At 45.8% G+C, this 15,296-nt stretch overlaps 1 pseudogene across 1 annotated transcript in view; it reads left to right on the top strand.

Annotated features, from left to right (window-relative positions):
* Window positions 1-12,965: 12,965 nt before the first annotated feature.
* The window catches only part of LOC309889467 (very low-density lipoprotein receptor-like), a 39,761-nt pseudogene continuing 37,430 nt past the window's right edge, over window positions 12,966-15,296 (top strand). Inside the window, exon 1 of the transcript in view lies at window positions 12,966-13,114. The product of the transcript in view is annotated as a very low-density lipoprotein receptor-like (transcript). The remainder of the gene's footprint in view (window positions 13,115-15,296) is intronic.

Genomic DNA, 15,296 nt, shown 5'->3' with positions numbered 1-15,296 from the left:
GTGTGACAGTAGCATACAAATTCCTAGCCGTGATTTTCCCAATCAGATAGTTATATAGGGAATTTATTCCCCAATGAGTTTTCCGGTGTTCTTCCCTTACTCGTGACCATAGCAAATTAGAAGGGACGACTAATTTCCCTTTCCCTTCTTTGGTAATAGCCCATCCCTCTTGGTTATACTCTCCCTTTTGACTTTCAATTAATTTTCTGTCCTTTTTGTTATATACTGGCTTACCTTCAAGGGGGGTCTGCCCATCTGGGATTAGGGCTCCCTCAGTTGCTATCTCACCTTTTGCTGCTTCTTTTGCCTCTCTGTCCACCAGATCGTTTCCTTCCTCCAATTCTGAGCTCACCTTCCGGTGTGCCTTAATATTCATGACTGCTACCTTTTCAGGTAGCTGGACTGCTTCCAATAAGCATATTATCTCTTTCGCATGTTTGATATTTTTTCCTTTGCGAGTTCAACAGTCCTCTTTCTTTCCAGATGGCTCCATGTGTGTGCACAACTCCAAATGCATACCTTGAGTCCGTATAGATGTTTATTTTCTTTCCTCTTGCTATTTCTAAGGCACGGGTCAGAGCAATTATCTCGGCCTTTTGTGCAGAGGTATCTGTTGGCAAAGGTCCGGATTCTATTACCTTTTTGCAAGTGGTAACTGCATACCCAACATGTCGTTTTCTGCTGATGATGTAGCTGCTCCCATATTTCCACATCATCAAAAGGAGTGTCCTTCAGATCTGGATGGCTGGAGTAGGTAGCTTCGATGGTCTCCAGGCAGTCATGGTGTACTGGCTCCCCTCGGTTTAACCTTTGTGGGGAAAGCCAGTGACCATCTTTCACTTCCAGCACTGCAGACACTGTGTGAGACACTAGCACAGTTATTTTCTGGCCCAAGGTGAACTTGCGTGCTTCCTGGATATTTAGCACCACTGCTACAACAGCTCTGAGGCATCCCGGCCATCCCTTGGCAGCAGCATCCAGCTGTTTATTAAAATAAGCAACTGCCCTTCAATATGGGCCCAGGTCCTGTGCTAGTATTCCCAGGACAATCCCCTGTTTCTCATGGGAGAAGAGAAAGAATGGTTTATTCACATCTGGAAGTCCCAGAGCTGGAGCTGACATGAGAGACTTCTTTAGTTGGTCCTAAGATCGCGTGGCCTCCTTTGTCCATTGGAGGTCCTTGTTCCCATTTGCAATGAGCACATACAGCAGTTTTACAAGCAATCTGTAATTATAGATCCACAATCTGCACCACCCCGTCATTCTCAAAAAGGTTCGCAGTTCCTTTATTGTCTCGGGTTTTGGGGTTTGACATATCGCTTCTTTGCAGTCCTGCCCCAAGGTCCACTGCCCATCACTAACCTCATAACCCAGGTAACTCACCTTCTGCTTTACCACCTGAGCCTTCTTCTTCAATACCCTGTACCCCTGGAGTCCCAGAAAGTTTAGGAGGCTTACCGTCCAGGCCACACATGCTTCTTCTGTCTGGGTGGCTATTAGGAGGTCATTTACATACTGCAACAGCCTTCCTTCTCCTGATGGGGCTTCCCAGGTCTCCAAGTCCTTTGTAAGTTGTTCTCTGAACAAGGTGGGTGAGTTCTTAAAGCCCTGAGGCAGCCTTGTCCATGTGATCTGTGTTTTGCACCCACTCTTTGGGCTTTTCCAATCAAATGCAAAGATTTTCTGGCTGGCTTCATGGAGAGGGAGGCAAAAGTAGGCATCCTTCAGGTCTAAAACAGTAAACCAAGTTAGCTCTGGTGTTAAGCATGTTAATAAAGTATATGGGTTTGCCACCACAGGGTAAAGATTAATGATCCTGTGATCTAAAGATTAACGATCCTGTACTACCCAATATGATACATCAGGTTTTCGAACAGGTAAAATGGGAGTGTTGAAGTCAGACTGGCACTCTTTTAGCATCCCTAATTGTAAGAAATTTTCAATTATCAGGCTAATTCCTTCTTCACTAATTTCCTTTCTTGTTTCAGTAGCCGTCATCATCAAACTCAACACTTCCACATATCTTTGATCATTTACCTCCAGAATAGTCTCCCCATTTTTAAATGAAATGGTTGCTTGTAATCTTTCCAATAAATCTCTCCCTAGGAGTGACTCCAGGGAGTTGGGCATGTCTAGGAACTTGTGAATGCCCCACTGTTTCCCATATTTATATCTCAATGGTTTGCAGAAATATGCTATTTCAGATTGGCCAATTGCCCCCTTCACTACAATGTAATAATTCCCCACTGGTACTAATGTTTTATTTAAAACTGAATACGTTGCCCCCGTATCCACCATAAGCTCCACCTCTTTTCCCTCCTTCCCCAGCTTCATTTTTATAACCAGTGGATCTGCTGGGGTAGATTTCCCCAGTCTTCCCCAGTTGTTTTTTGCATGTGCAACCACCACCTCCCTTCCCTGGTTCCCTTTTCGATTACTTTTCTGTTCCAGGTATTCGTTTTTCCAATGCCCAAATTTCTTACATAGGGAACACTGATCCTTGCCTAGCTAGGACTGTTCCTGTCTAGGCCTCCTTTTTCCTTCTTCCCTAATAACTGCTATCAGCCTCTTCTGCATGTTTAAATGGATAAAAGTCCTCTATCCTTCCAAATTGCCCTGTGTGCATACACCACACCAAAGGCATATTTCAAATCTGTCCAAATGTTTGCCAGCTCAAAAGCTCTTATGCCTGTGTGAGTTTCTCCACAGACAGAGAAAAATGGGCTCTTTGGGAGCTGTTTGAGCTGTGGGTCTGAGCTATGGGGTCTATTCATCAGGAGCAGGTTCATCTGGCTTGGGACCCCTGAGAGAGGGAGTTCGGAGAATACAATAAAACACTAACCTTTTAGAAAAGAATTTATTAACTTTTAGAAAAGGGGAAACTGAGAGAAGAAGTTAGGGGAATCTTATCAAGTAGAGATAGAGTGATAGACAGCATGAAGCTAGGATGCTCAAATTAATTAAAACAAGAAGCCTTGGGCCCCTTTACCAAGGTCAGTCTCCTAATAAGAGTGTGAGCCTATCTTAAGAAACTGGTCCTGCAGATAGACAAGAGCCAAGGAGCAACTGAGTCTGCGCAGAGACAAGAGGTCAACTAGCGGTGACGAGGCAGAGTCATCAATCTTCAACCCCACGACCCCCGAAAACCACCACCAGAATACACTGCGCAAGCGCAGATGGGAGGATGTTGTCGACGGAAGGAAGACACAGACACTCAATATGAGTGAACAATGAACTTCAACTTTAATGGATAGCTCAGTCGCCTTTTATCTAGTTCGAACATAATCAACTCATACATATTGCAAAAACTAAGCTCAGGATTGGCTAACACTTCCCGCTCTTTTCAGGTAGTTCCTCCTTCTTTTAGCCACCGTCCCGCCTTAGGGACTTTCCCAATCGCTCAAGGGCATCGTGTCCTTGAGCCTGATTGGCTCTCAGCCAGCTGCGTACGTGCCAGACTCATGTGAGTTGAGTATGGTACTTCACTAGCCCATTGCCTCCTAACTGCCCAACATCCACGTGTCTTATTTCACTTAACCATTCCTCCACAATTCCCCCGTTTTTATTTTGCGCTACAAATACCTTCTCTGTGAGTTGCTCTAGTTTCTTAGTTAGGCAGTTAAAAGATTATACGTGCAGCAACTATAATCAATATAATTATAAGTAGAAAGCGAAGTCCCTCTTTAACTAACAAAACCCATCCACCCATGTTCCCAAAAACAGATTTAAGCCAACCTTCAAACCAACTATCTTGTACTACAATTTTTTGCGTATGATCCCTTAACCATTTCAACTGGTCGTGAATTGACTAACCATGGTCGGAAAGAGAAAAGCAACACATTCCTTCTACATCTTCACACCCATGTCCCTGAGCCAGCAACAAGAAATCAATAGCGGCCCTATTTTGCAATACAGCATGTCTTAGACTCTCCATATCTTGTGACATTTCAGAAAGAACTTGTGTTGTTACATTTGATTGTTTAACAGCCCAACAAGCAAGCTTATTAATGTTAGTCAAAGCGTGTGCAGTTCCCACACCAGGCACCAAAGAAGCAAAGAATCTTTCTGCTGGACCCCACAATTCTACATCATCATTACAGTCAGAACCCAAAGTTTTTAGTTCTCGTTTAATTCTTCTGCTCCTTGTCGAGTTCTGCCACGAGAGTAAATCTGGAGCGAAAAGTGTGAGTCGCCCTAGGTAACACGGTCCTCCAAAAACATTGGCTGGTACTCCTTGCCATGCACGGTCTCCACAGATCAAAAACATGCCAGAGAGAAGCAGCACAGCCGCCGCTGCTTCCATGGTTACGTCAGACAGGCTGCAGGGTCCTGATGTCCGTCCCTCTGCTCTGTGCCGACTCGCCACACGGTGAGCTCCAAGCGCAGCGCTGCTCGTGGCGGTGACTGAGGGGGGGGAGGCTCCCATTGCCCCGTAGCCCCCTGAGGCAGCGTTACCGTCCTCACTGAAGGCGGCAGTGGGCAATGCCCAGCTCCAGCACTTCCCGGCAATCCCAGTCGCTCTGTAGCGGCACCAGCGACTCTCTGCTCAGCCTGATGTGTAGCTAAAGCGCTAGTGACTGTTCTCCAAGGCTTCAATACTTTTTTAGCAGACTTAATATCATTAATAACATCAAACAATTTATCTCCAAATTTACGCCACTCTGTTTGTTCAAAAACTGTATCAGGATTTGTAAAACAACCCTGCGCTACTGCACATGCTAACAACCCTGGTAATTCTTTTTTACAATCTATATCTAAAATGCTCCGCTTTTCTAAAAAGCATCTGAGCAAATTATACGCCGCTTGTCTTTCATACCTTTATATATACAGTTGCAGCCTTTGCAAAGACCTCGGCGGCGCTTTTCCGGAGGGACCCTTTATAGGCTCATCCCGAGTGCGGGGACTCCCTTCCACCTTCCGAGCTGCGGGTGCGGGGACTCCTGTCCCTTTCACCTTTCAGACCTCGGCGACGCGTGACCGGCGGGATCCTCTCCCGGGTGCGGGGACTCCACGTCCCTTTCACCTTCCCGACGCGGGTGCGGGGATTCTTGTCCCTTCCACCTCCTGGGCTGCGTTGCAGGACCGGTTCCTCCCTTATTCCGTCCAACTGTGGCCCAGGATCACTGCCAGCAGTGTCCAAATCCCCTTCAGACTGGTCCCTGTTCGGGCGCCAATTTGTTGTCGACGGAAGGAAGACACAGACACTCAATATGAGTGAACAATGAACTTCAACTTTAATGGATAGCTCAGTCGCCTTTTATCTAGTTCGAACATAATCAACTCATACATATTGCAAAAACTAAGCTCAGGATTGGCTAACACTTCCCGCTCTTTTCAGGTAGTTCCTCCTTCTTTTAGCCACCGTCCCGCCTTAGGGACTTTCCCAATCGCTCAAGGGCATCGTGTCCTTGAGCCTGATTGGCTCTCAGCCAGCTGCGTACGTGCCAGACTCATGTGAGTTGAGTATGGTACTTCACTAGCCCATTGCCTCCTAACTGCCCAACATCCACGTGTCTTATTTCACTTAACCATTCCTCCACAGGAGGAGTTTATGGAAATGACTCATTGGGACTAATTTTAATACGAAGCGGGGACAGGTTATGAATATGTATAGGCATAGTGTGAAACTTCATGCATATGTAACTCTTTGCTGCATATAACCAAGGCAAGTTGCCACGTCAGGTGCACACGATTTCAGTGGGGCTACCCCCCCCCCCCCCCCCCCCCCCGTACTGCCCAGCACTGAATAAACATACATACTTTACAATCTTACTGATTGTGGAGTCCGTTTTCCACACGTCACCCTCTGCCCCCCCCGAATCACCTGCTCCTGCAGGAGCTCCTCTCCATGCACTGCAGCATGGACATCTGCTCTGCCGTGGTACACCATAGTCTTGGGGGGGGGGACACACGACAGCCTGCTCCACCAGGGGCCTGTCTGTGGGCTGCAGGGAGGCTTCGGCTCCAGCACCTGGAGCACCTCTGCACTGCACTCCCCCTCCTCTGCACTGACCTTGGTGTCTGCTGGGAGGTTTCTCACTCCTCACTCTCCCAGCTGCTGTTGTACAGCAGTTTTTTTCCTTTTCTTGGATGTGCTCTCACAGAGGCACAAACTGCATTGCTCATGGCTTGGCTCTGGGCAGTGGTGGGCCCCTTTGGAGCCAGCTGAAACTGGCCCTTATCTAACCTGGGGCAGCTGCTGGATTCTTCTCACAGGGGCTACCACTGCAGCCCCCCCACTACCAGAACCTTGCCATGCAAACCCAATACACTGGGGCAGCTAGGTCATTACTGGCCTGTAAAGTATCAAGGGTTAAATTAACTAATGAAACCCTAAATGTGATAGGGATAGAAGGGGCTGGAATAACAGTGCCACTTTTTGGGGACACCAAGCTGAGACTAGGGGATAAAAAGATCATTGGGCAATTATTGTATGCACCCGAGGCAGGGACTAACTTGTTGGGAAAGGATTTAATAATGAAAATGGGCATTCAAATAGCAAATTGTCAGGCTGGAATAACGGTGTTATTAATGGGGTGCTCTCAGACCCTGGGAGCAAAGATATATTTGCCTTTGAGTGGAAAGACCCTGAAATGGGGCGGAAGCAGCAATGCAGATGGACAATTTCACCTCAGGGCTTTACAGGGCCACCAATTTATTTGGGCACGTTCTAGAAGAAATTTTGAACAATTACAACCTCCAAAGGAGGTGTTAATGTTACAATATGTGGATGATCTTTTATTGTCAGGACAGGAGAAAACAGTCGTGAAGGAAGCTACTAACAAGCTATTCAAATTTCTGGGAAAACAGGGCTTGGGAGTATTGGGAAAAAAAAACAAAAACAAACAATATATAGAAAGAGACATCAAGTATTTAGGGCATGTATTGTCTGAAGGCGAATGTAGAATAAATCCAGAGGGGATTCAGGGAATTGTTGAGCTACCCCTACACTAAACAAAAAGAAGTACTTTTGGACTGTGAACTTAGGCACATGGTCTGAACTTTTGGGTAGACCTGTGCGGTGTCAAGAGTTGGACTTGATGATCCTTAAGGGTCCCTTCCAACTCAGGATATTCTATGATTCTATGATTCTATGATAAGTAAAAATTTTTAAGAGAAAGAGGTTTTTAAGGAATTAGGAGTCACGAAGCCCAAAGGAAAACAGATACTCCCTGAGGGGAGAGAAATTATGAATAAAGTGCTAATGAGGCAAATATTAACTGTTTTACATCAAGAGGGTCATTGGGGAACTCAAGCAATGTGTGACGCTGTGCTATGGAAATATGTATGCGTAGGAATATATATATATACTCTGGTTGAACAAGTATGCAGGAGTTGTGTAGTATGTCAAAAGGTAAATAGGAAAATTATCCAGTCAGCCCAAGGGAGGGGGGGCGAGAATCACGAATTCACCGCTTCCAAAATGTACAGGTAGATTTTACAGAGCTCCTTAGAGTAGGTAGATGTAAATACTTATTAGTCTTGGTTGATCATTTGTCAGGGTGGGTAGAAGCTTTCCCTTCAGTATCTGCTAATGTGAATATAGTAACTAAAGTAACTACAAATAATTCCCAGGTATGGAATTGTTGAAAATATTGACTAAGTTCTGGAAACTCAGCTTCCCCAAACAAAGTGCTTACCTTTGCCACTTCTCCGAATTCAAACTGCACCAAGAAAAGATGTGGGAGTTTCACCATATGAAATATTATTTGGATTGCTGTACCTGGACAAAGGGAATGAATTACCTCAATTTGAAACAAAAGATTCTTTTCTTAAGAACTATATACTTATTACTTATATACTTTGATCATTAGCTCAAACTGCACCCTTGGAAGTCCTGATCCATCCATTCCGAACAGGAGATTGGGATCTTGTTGCAGGAAGAACAGCCAAAAACATGACAGACACTAGTATGGTCAGATCATGCTCCTCTTTATTACCCGAATAGCCTAACTTTTATAGCAAACTTAACAGGGGCGGATAGTGTCTCACACAAGATTATTGGTCAAAAGCACTGAGACAAACAACTGCAAGAAAACAACCCCACCTGCAAGAAAACAACCTCCTTGTGATTAGCAGTCACGTAGACCTTGTCCTTGAAGCCAGCTGCTGGTAACAATATTTTTCTAAATTCCTCAATTGGGCGATGTGGGAACACTGTCATGGGAACTTCTCATAGTCATCCTGGTAGCTTGGTTTGCTCAGCTGCAGCAAGCCATGGGATCTTTGCTGTTTCAAAAATCCCTCAATAGGATCTGATGTGAACATGGAGAGAATTGAAACTGCAACCTGACTGGGACAGACTGTTCCAAGTGCTCCTGACTACTGAGACGACAGTAAGAACGGCTGAGAGAGGGTGGACTCATTCCTGGGTAAAAGCATCAGTTAACCCTGATGCCTGAGAGACTGCCTTAACAAAGACTTTTAAGGTTAAAACTGTTAAAAACTATCTATTGTAAACCTTTAACTTCTCCTTAGAAGAATTCTTAATGAAATAATGAGTAAAAGGGATTGAATTACACAGAATTGGAGTGTTTCCAGGGAACAGTCCCCGGAAGTGGGAGAAGGAGAGGCATTTAATCCCCACCAGAAGAATCCTTATCAGTTTGTAATTTTTATTGTTTTTCTTAATTATTATTTCTGAATTATTATTTCTTAATTATTATATGTGTGTATATATACATATAGAAATGATGTATTTCAAGTTTATCTTAGTAATATCTATTCTCAGTGGATTAGTGATAGGATGGAGGGAAAGTTCGGCATTTCCAATTAATCCAGAACATCTCTCGCGTTCTATCTCGAAATAATTGTTGTATTTGTACCCAGATGCCTAGAAAGACTGAAAACGCCTTGTCCCTGATTGCTATTTCCAGCAGCAACTGTCTGGATTCTCTAGATTTCTAAAAACGACAGATCTTACTCGGTCCCGGGAAGGAATAGATTTTGAAGTTGAGCTCCCTACGCATAGTCCTGGCTACAACATACTGTGTTATCAAAGGTGCCTTTTAAACAACAATGATAGAAAACTCAGGGGGCAATATTACTGACCCTGGATGTGTTAATATTATCCATGAAGTAGGGAATAATCCATAGTGTAATATGGTAGCCACAGGAATGCTAATATACATAATGCACACCAGATACAACATGAGAATCCTGTAAGCGGATGGCCTGTCCCAAATGGTAAAGGGGTGGTGCTAGCTATGTAGCAATAAATCCAGGAAGGTGTTGCCCCTAGGATGGAAGGGAGCTTGCACCCTGGAGGCAATAATTCCAAATGTAACCATTATTGAAGACCCACAAAGCCAAAGCCCCCTTGTGACCACACGCAGAATTACACAGACTCTAGATAATCCTTTAGTAAAATTCTCTAGCATTTCACAGTTTTGAAAGGTGGTTTTTACCTTGGTTAGGGGTGAGTGAATTAGAAAAAGTTATTGTAAATATCTCAGCTATAATTGAAGAACTAGGAAATAACAGCCTAGATGCAAGAAAAAGGTTTGCAAAAATACTCTAGAATTGAATGGTACTAGATCTGTTTATTAATTAATAAATCTAATAAATTTGTAATTAATACTAGTTGCTGTATATATGTAGATCAAATGGGATGAATTTGACTGATCTCAAAAATATTTGGGGAAAAAGACACACCAAGATCCTACATAGAGTAGCTCAAGATGACAATTCCTGGGGATTTAGAAACATTTGGGAGAAACTAACTTTGTGGTTACTGTTGCCTTCAGGGGGCAGTGGCGACCTGGTTCAGGAACGGCACGGCGACCAACCCCAGGCCGCTCGGTCCATCGGCTCACAGACACCAATGTGGTGGATGGCAAATGGCATTTATTGTCGAGTCACATGGTGTTATATAGCCGAGGCCCATAACATCACTTCCGCTTGCTTACATCACAGACCACGTGCTACTGTCCATCAAGGGACAGGCTCCACCTTTCCGTACAGCGCGACATCTTCCGGCCGCCAGACCCTAACTACCCACATTTCCCCCCTCCCTATGCACAACCAAATTAGCTAAAATGTAACAATCTTAAGAGGTAGACATGATAACTTAGATAAAAAACATAAGGCACAATAACCAGGAGAAAACTAGGAGGTAACTGGTAACCCTGAGTAAGTACACTCTTAAAGTAGTTGTTGGTGTTCTACCAACATAATGCTAACTTTCTCTAACCAACTTTTAACAAACACAAACTTATTTAGTATACAAGGTCCAAAGATAAGATCATACAAAGGCATCGCAGACCCCCGCCCACGGAGGCCGCTTCGCTGTTTTCTGGTCTGGATTCTGCCAGTGTGGAACTCTCAGGCTTAGACAGGCTTGCTGACTTATTGCCTTCTCTTGTCACCGGGGTATACAGATTACGGGGGTGTCCGATGATCCGTTCCTGTGAACAGAAACTCAGTTTTCATTAGTTTTATTCTGAGTCACGGTTGGGTCACTGCACCAAACTGGCGCCAGCGCCTGATCCACCGTGATCTGGCAGATAATAGGCGAGTTGATCATTCCTTGGGGCAGCATTTTCCACTGGAAGTTGGGGCGTTGGCTGTTTGGAACTTCTCTGGCTGCACGAGTAGTTGCCATAACTTCATGGGCCCGCAGGCCCTGGGCTTGTGCCTGGGGGGTGATCACTGTTGGGTCCATACCCATTAGCCGCTGCACGCTAGAGCCATATAGTGGGTGATCCACCCCAGTTACTTGGGCCAGTAGTCTCATACAGTTGTCCTCCCATTCTTGTTTAAAAACGATCATCCCCCCCGTCAAAGATCAGTCTACAAGTTTGTTTTATATCAAACAGGAGCATATCGTCTCCCCCGAAAACACCATCTATGAGGGTGGAGACCATTGCAGAATGAAGCCCTTTATCCGCATTGGCTTTAACAATCGCTTGTACATCCTTAGGGTTTATTGGCAAGTGAACCCTCTGCCCCCCATCTGTCACCCAGACCAGGAACGCTAGCGTGGCCGATAGAGCCCAGTCGGCGCACGCAATCTTAATTTTCCTCCAATCCGTGAGAGGAATTTCTCCCCCTCGCAGTGCAGCTTTATTTCGGATGGGGATATTTTTGCTATCTGTCCCCATTTCCTCCTTCGAATTTGAATCAGTATCTGATCCGGAGTCAGAACTCGACTGACTGGTCACCTCTGAGTTCCGCTACCCTCCCATCGAGTTCCGGCCCTGCCCACCACCCCTGCGGGCAGGCCGCTCTCTCCCTCGTGGCTCGCCCCGCCGCCTTCTCGGCAAGGTGTTTGCCCCACAAGAGCATTTTTTCGGATGGACGTTCCGATTGGCTCTCTGCCCCTCTCTCGCGCTTCTACCTCCTCCCCGGTCGCCCCCACAGCCATCCTTTCTCCCATTTGCACGTGTTAGTAAAACCTAGCACTTCATCCCCGTTCCCGCCGGAGGCTTCTTCACCCCACCCTTTGTCTTCTAGTTCGGCACCATATTGGGGCGCATATGGCGGTGATCTCTCCCAGATTTCCTCAGGCTCTGGTTCCCCACCGGCACCCCTGGCTTCCTCAGCTGAGCCACCCCATAGCTTCCGTAATTTTGATACGACCTTCACAAGGGTTTCCATCTTCCTTGTTGGTCCGGGAGCGTCCTCCCCGCCGGGCTGGTCCTGCCGCTCCAGTCGCCGTTCACCCGAATCCAGGAGTTTTCCCGGGTTTCAGCACCACTTGTTGCCTTCAGGGGGCAGTGGCGACCTGGTTCAGGAATGGCATGGCGACCAACCCCAGGCCGCTCGGTCCATCGGCTCACAGACACCAATGTGGTGGATGGCAAATGGCGTTTATTGTCAAGTCACATGGTATTATATACCCGAGGCCCATAGCGTCACTTCCACTTGCTTACATCACAGACCACATGCTACTGTCCATCAAGGGAGGGGCTCCACCTTTCCGTACAGCGCGACATCTTCCGGCCACCAGACCCTAACTACCCACAGGTTACCTGAATAGAATTGGCTCAAACAACCGTTTGTTGGTATTGTAATAATAATGGCATTGTATATCTATCATCCCCCATGACAGCCAAAGAAGAATATTGCACCTTAATGTTGGAAAAACTCAAGAGTGCGGTATGTGAAGAGGTACAAAAACAACAATAGGAGTAAGAAAAGGTGAGGGGGGAATTGTGAGAAACTAAGTTGTGTTTTTGCAGTAAAGAACTAATTTTCTGTATGTTATGGTTTCAGTTAGGATAGAGTTAATTTTCCTCCTAGTAGCTGGTAGGGTGCTATGTTTTGGATTAGGATGAGAAAAGTGCTGATAACATAATGATGTTTTAATTGTTCCAGAGCAGTGCTTACACCAAGCCAAGGACTTTTCAGCTTCTCACTCTGTCCTGCCAATGGGCAGGCTAGGGGTGCAGCAAGAGCTAGGAGGGGACAGACCCAGGATAGCTGACCCAAACTGGCCAAAGGGGTATTCCATACCATATGATGTCATGCTAAACAATATATAGGGGTAGCTAGCCAGGGTGGGGGGCTGGCTGCTTGGGGATAGGCTGGGCAACGGTCAGCGGGTGGTGAGCAATTGCTCTCTGCTATGTGGGCAACAGTTGTGGTGGATGAAACTAGTCGCCGTGTCCAGGCTCACTTCAGTGTTGCTTTCGCAGTTCTAGGCATCCCAAATGAAATAAAAACCAACAATGGGCCTGCCTATGGTAGTCACATAGAACAGGTTGGGAAAGGCACTTTATGTAGTGAATCACCTATCATTACCCTTTCTTCATAAAGAGGTACCACTCATAGTAAAACATTACAAAAGTATGAATTCTGCCCTGTCACGGGTGCCACAATCAGAGCAGGCCTTAGTAATGGTAAAAAATTTTAAATACAGGTCTTTGGGAGGGACCCCAGCCTCTAATAACTTGGGGTCGAGGATATACTTGCATCTCCACAGGTCACGGACCAAGATGGGTACCAGCAAGGGGGGTAAGGCCATGGTTGGCCTCCTCCTCACAATTGCCACTGTCATCGGTTATTGCCAGCCCTGGGTCTCCATCCAACCACGCCGCAACATCTGGGTCACCCTCACCAACATGACAGGACAAGAAGCGATGTGCCTGTCCCTGGCTAGTGCTAACGACCCGTTTATGACATGTCTGGTGGGGATCCCAGCAGATAACAATTGGACTGTCTACTTACCATAAGGACCCCTAGAGCCACAGGAATTAGATATCCTGGGAAGTGTAACAGCAACAGCATGTGTAAGGTTCAATTGCTTGGGCAAAAAAAAGCAAATCATGAAACAAATGGTCAATGCCACACTCCCTCCTTATCGCAATGCATCTCTTTGGTGCAATTATATAAAACTATAATAGCATCATTCCTTGTGCCAGGAGCCACTCTGCTCGGCTGCGGGATCGACTGTGGAGCGGATGTCCCTAGGTGCACCCCAAGCATTTTCCTTGGAGGGGTCTCCACTCTCAGCTGCTCATGGGAGTAGACAAGGACCTCCTGAAGCCATGGATAAATTATTTTAAGTGATATTTTCTTGTGGTATGAATGAGAAGTGCAAGAGGCCTCTTTGCATGATTATGTGATTGTGCTGTGTGAGTGAGAAGCAGCATCGCTCCGAAGCAACATCTGTAGTGCTTAGTGGCTTGTTGACTGATGTACATTCTAGTAGGCACGCTACTTTACAATTGTAACTCTGCTTGTGATTTTCACCCTGTTGCTTACTGTACCTTGCTTATTGCAATGTCTGCGGTGCTTGATAGAAAAATCTATAGAAAGCATTTGGTTGATTGAAAATAAAAATGGGGGAATTGTGGAAAAGGAATTTGGAGGTGGCTTCGCGGTTTCACACAGCCCTGAATTAGAGATAATGAGGAAACAAGTGGTAGAAACAAAAACTTGAGCAAAGTCAAGATAAAGTAACTTGGCTACAGTGTTAAAGATGAGCTTTGGGCAGTGGCCAATTGCTGGCTGGCTCAAGGCGCATCTGAGGGTCTCTAACCAATTGTATGACAGATTCGGGTGTGTGGACAGTGAATGGGGCTATGGGGAAAGTATATGTAGTAGTGAAAAAGGGCAATGTCTCCTATTCAAAAGCCATCAGGAGTCCGTGTCTTACAGCCCTTCAAGCAATTGCATTGTGCATCACTTATTTCGTACACATTATTATTAGTAGTACTATTATAATTTTAATTATTATTATTATTGTTATTATTTTCCTGTCTTAATACACTGTCTTTATCTCAACTCATGGGCTTCACTTTCCTGTTTCTCTCCTCCATCTCAGAGAGGGAGGGGGGATGGTGAGAGAATGGCTGTGTGCTGTTTAGCTGCCAGCCAAGTTAAACCACAAAACTGTATTCCATGGTAGTTGTGTAGTCATAACAAGAAATGCTAAGTAGATAAGTGGACAGCAGGAGGCCTCACTGTTCCAAAATAAGGTAGAAGCTTGAGAAAAACAGGATGAGCAGTGTGAGAACAGTAAAACAAAGATCACAAGTTCTCAAAACATAACGGAGAAATTAAAGGGTTGAAAAAAGAAGAAAAATTGTACATATATGGTACAGAGGAACATTGAGTAGCTTGTGAACCTGTAGTACTCAGCCAATGAGGAAACAGGGGAGGTGATGAGGTGTCAGGTAATAGGGAATAAAAGGTTATGATAAAAGGCGGTATGCTGGCTGGGCAGCTGCATCGCTTCTGGGCTGCCAGCTGAGACGACGAGTATTTTACTGACTCGATTCACCTTCTCCCTCAGCAGCTTCTGCAACTCGTCGTGTAGGACTCCATACTGCAGTTTTCCATCTCCGATGCTTCCCCACAATACGACAGGACCCATCAGTGAACAGGGCATATTGCTTCTCATTCTCTGGTAGCTTGTTGTACAGTGGGGCTTCTTCAGCATGACCCACCTCCTCCTCCAGTGATATCATAGAATCATAGAATCACAGACTATCCCGGGTTGGAAGGGACACATAAGGATCATCAAGTCCAACTCCTGGCACCGCACAGGTCTGCCCAAAAGTTTAGACCATGTGGCTAAGTGCACAGTCCAATCACTTCTTAAATTCAGACAGGCTTGGTGCAGTGACTACGTCCCTGGGGAGCCTGTTCCAGTGTGCAACCACCCTTTCAGTGAAGAACCTCTTCCTGATGTCCAGCCTAAACACCTATCACTGGTGTTTACAGAGAATAGGTCACCTGCCTCTCCACTCCCCCTCGCGAGGAAGTTGTAACCGTGATGAGATCCCCCCTCAGCTTCCTCTTCTCCAGGCTGAACAGGCCCAGTGCCTTCAGCCACTCCTCATACATCT

The sequence above is a fragment of the Aythya marila genome (assembly GCF_965140915.1).
Source record: "Aythya marila genome assembly, chromosome: W".
Classification (NCBI taxonomy): Eukaryota; Metazoa; Chordata; class Aves; order Anseriformes; family Anatidae; genus Aythya; species Aythya marila.
Note: the sequence above shows the minus strand (reverse complement) of the source record. Positions and strands in the feature narration are given on the sequence as shown.